Here is a 4280-nt window from a genome sequence, read left to right as displayed (position 1 = left end):
CGTAGATTAGTCCTCGATATCCTGCTAAACTAAACTGTCCAGTTCAGATTTAAAAATGTCTAATAAACAAATGTCGTCCCACTTTTCTCTTTCACTTAAATGCTAGTAGAAACTTGTATACAAAGTAACGATAATTTATAAGTTATTTTGACAAATTTAAGCAAGAATAGATGTATAGAACATTGATTTCTAGACACGCTACAGACAATTCTTGCCGCTTCGCAAGTAACAAATGTCTGTTAACTAAAGAAAGTTTGAGAAATTCAACTTCTGCCTTGGGTTTCATAGCAGATTGTTTAAGGATCGATGACTGACAATATTCCCATAATTCTAAGAGCTTATGCATTGTATAAAAGATGAAGAATAGCAAGTTAATACAATTAAAAAATGACTTCATTGCAGACATAGTGAAATATTCATATGATTCTCTCGCGATTTACAATTGATTTATTCTTTGAAAGATATTCATTCCTTTATACCCTTTTGTTGGTCAGTGTGTAAGCCTGTAATAGCTCTTTGTTTATTTAACAGTCTTGCGATTGATTTATCTCCTCCACACATTTATGTCCACGTAATATCTTTTATGAACCAGCGTTAATGCGACAATGACAGGCGCGTCAATTGAAGTGCATTGCCAGTCGTCAGTAAACCGGCAAACCAACCAGTAACCATCAAACCGTTGCAAGATCTGGCGGAAAAAAACCCCGGTAAGAGACAGCGATTAGGTAACACATCGAACCCGAACGAAGCGTTCGCAATTTACATCGGCAGACAAACATACCGGGGCCTTTTCGGAGGACATAAAACTGTCCGAAACCATATCTCCGTCAGGGTTGCTTCGCAACAACCTCACAAGCAAAACGGTTCGTATGCTCTCCTCTGCAGGCCAGGGATCGCGTTTTCTAAATATGTGCCATAAAGTTGCAGTTTTATCATCCGTGCATCCTTAATCGGGCGGGTTTGATCCTCCCCGTGTGCTGATGGAGCTCGAGACCTATGGCAGCTGGAGGAGGATCACGATGCAAGGAGAGGTACCCAATAAAATGCAAATTTCACTCAACCACCAAGCCTGGACGGGGCAGACGACAGCAGCAACAGCAGCAGTCGTCGTAGCAGCAGCAATCGAAACTTGCTCGACGGCTTATTGGATTAGCATAAAAAATCAGCTGTATTTATTAAACGGCCCCGAGAGTCCGAGAGCCGTTTTGCTGTATCTCGTAACGTCGCCGTGTTGGGGTTTTTTTCCTTCTTCGTTTGATGGCTTCGTGTGTCCAGGTGCGAATCAGTTATCCGATCGATTGAATACGCAAGGACCTAGCCCCCAAACGGGGCGAGTTTTGGTGTGAAATGTTCGGTGCGCAGGAAAAAAAAACCAGCATTGCTATATCTTTATGGTGCAAGCGAGCCCGCGCGTGCAAAAAAATGGCCAAAACCGCTTAAGATGCGGGCTGAATGACGAGGGGTTTTATTGGTGTTAGAAGGCAAAAACAATCACGAAACCCGCGATTTCTGTATCAATTGCACAACGCAGCTGAAAAGTGACAAATCGTAAAGCTTTCGTTAAGTGTCATGGGTTGTTTCTTTGGGTGCAAAAAATAAACATTAACGCATAAAATATACCTAAACATATGCAAGCCAACCATAAACAAATATTGCATAAAATGGAAATTTCAATAAATTAATTAACGATCAAAAAAGGAAGAGGTCCAACAATTAAAATAAAAACCCAAAACCCGCTCTCTGCATCGATCTTATCACACTTTGACAATCTCTATAAAGCAACGCTTTGGTCAACGCTTTCACACGTGTTTGGTGGCGCACCGTGCCTAGCCTCCATTGACGGCTGGTGGCGATTGCTAAATCATAGGGTGGAAGAAAAAATATGGGTAACCATTTCAATGAAATATGGATCATCGATTGATGATGAAATGTGCGAAACGAAATCGCATAGGAAATCACCATTCACGATGTTAAAATATTCAACAACAGCAAAAAAAACTCCCAAAAAACTCCGATTCGTTTCACACGCCGGCATAGATGTCTCATGCGAAGCGGAGAGAGGGTTCGATAAATGAATAAACATTGAACTAGACCGATACAGCGGATGGTGGGTAGAGGGTTTTTGAGGGATTTAATGGTGTATTTTATTAAACGACTGTTACCGAAAGGGTGATATAATAGTGTGATTATCGGGATGTGTGTATGCTTTTGTTTTTTTTATCGAAAAGCTAAGCTACGCGATAATGGTTTTGAGATAATGATGGCGTTGGTGGTAATTAAAATTTATGGTGCAAATTAATACATAGTTGTGTGTGTAATGAAACAGGTTTAAAGAGTCGTTTAATGAGTGGAAGAGCTGAAGATCAATACTATTCTAAGCTCGTTTTTATAGAAGAATACACCGACCTTACGTCAGATATTGAGCGATATCGTATTTTTAAGGACTTGACATTTAAAACTGATTAAGGGCTATTCCACATAATTCTAAAGTCGTTTCTAGATAGAAGACGAATATCATAGGTAATTCGATTGTCAAATTAAATTACATTTTAAACACGTTCGTAAAGTTTGAAGTTTGTAAAGAGTCTTTAGTATTGTTTGAGGTACTCATTTACATTTAATTTAATTTAATACATTTAATTCAAAATGAGATGAACTTAATTATGATTTTGACGATATTGGATGCTGGCAATGGATCGACAGTATGAACTATCTGAGCATATGTTAAAATAATAACAGCCTATGTATGTGTTGTTTAGGCCTTCAGTTCATATTAAAGATGTTCTTAAGTCTATGAAAGCTTGTCGTAAACTATAGCTGATCAAATTTTCTTGGAAGTACATCCTTAGCTAGTACATTTTTGGAGATTTTGGATCCTGTATCTCTAAGTTTCGGAGGATCATGAGTATTGTTTCTGTAACAAAGATACAGCAAATGGTATCCTTTTGTTCCAGGTATTGAAAGAAGCTGAAGACCTGATTAACTTTTTATTAAACCTCTTCTGACATTATACATATTCCAAGTTAGATATTTTTTTATGCTCTTTTGAATATATATCGATAGTTTATCTTAATATTTGAATTTGAGCATATTAGTCGAGTATCTTACCTTTTTATATCTATTGTTCCAATTACTTTCTGCGGATGAAATAACGCAAGCAACCTTTGGATGTTTTTGTTAAAATTACTGATGTCTTTTTGTACAATTATTCGGTTCATAGGTATGATTAAGATATCAAAACTCCATTAATTTTTCATGTAGTCAACGTACTTAGTGAAGGCTACTTTCTTCTTAAGTTTAATGCTTTTTTTTATTTCGATATTTTCAAATGAATGAGTTAAACTTTAATTTGTGTGTATGATCATTTTGATTTTACCACTAAATGTGGTACAATTACCAATAGTTAGTTCAAATTTGCTATATTACAACCAAACATACACTAACTCAATTTGCGTACTGAATGCGTTTATGTTAAATAAAGTAAATGCGTTAAGTTAGTAAATGCGTTTATGTTAAATAAAATCCACTTCACACACACACACATAACATCACTATGCAAAAATTCACCACTTCCATGTCAAACCACCATCCATAATAAAGCAATCAATTGCTACATCACCCCCCTCCATGCCCGATGCAAGTGCAAATAGAACACTATCACGGGCGGGCGTGAAGCCACAAATCCACAACACCTATACCGTATATCTGGCTCAATCATCAAATTTCCCAAGCAGCCCGCCAAGCGTGCTTCACTTAATTACGCGCGCATTCCTCAGCCTATGCTAGCTCACCTATCATCCGCGACCGTTTACGGCGTACGCGCTGCTTGCCCTTTGCCCGCGCTGGGTTTGTGCACACCGAGATGCAAGTGTTTTGTATAATAAGCGATCATTTGGAGGGCAGTGGCGTTTACTGACCGACCGATGCGCGCCGCCAACCTATCGTCGTTAAATATCGCATAGAGATCGCGGTACGATGCACCGGAGATTGGGTGGCCCGGCACACCAACAAAAAGCACCGTGACGTCATCGGGCATCAACAACGCGGCGGAGGGGCGAAAAAACCGAGCGACCAACTTCATTACCATTTAATTAACCAGGCGGCGATGATTTGCATTCTCCTGGGAGGAGCTGCAGCTGCAGCATTCATTCTCCCGCAACGGCTTAACGACTGACCCATACCACCCTCCCAAGCGCACCCGGTGCAACAAGTTCATGGTGCAAGTGGTGCAATCAGTCAGTTGGCAAACAAAACAAAAAAATCGTGATCTAAGTGCAATA

The 4280-nt window shown here is 39.3% G+C and overlaps 1 long non-coding RNA gene across 2 annotated transcripts; it reads left to right on the top strand.

Annotated features, from left to right (window-relative positions):
* The first annotated feature begins 592 nt into the window (after positions 1-592).
* On the top strand, positions 593-1423 carry LOC120901772. 2 transcript variants are annotated; one of them, XR_005739323.1, is made up of 2 exons: positions 593-863; positions 928-1423. It is a non-coding gene; the product is annotated as an uncharacterized LOC120901772 (long non-coding RNA). The 2 variants fall into 2 exon arrangements; XR_005739322.1 differs by having other exon boundaries at positions 922-1423.
* Positions 1424-4280: the final 2857 nt, after the last annotated feature.

The sequence above is a fragment of the Anopheles arabiensis genome, chromosome 3, assembly GCF_016920715.1.
Source record: "Anopheles arabiensis isolate DONGOLA chromosome 3, AaraD3, whole genome shotgun sequence".
Taxonomy (NCBI): domain Eukaryota; kingdom Metazoa; phylum Arthropoda; class Insecta; order Diptera; family Culicidae; genus Anopheles; species Anopheles arabiensis.
Note: the sequence above shows the minus strand (reverse complement) of the source record. Positions and strands in the feature narration are given on the sequence as shown.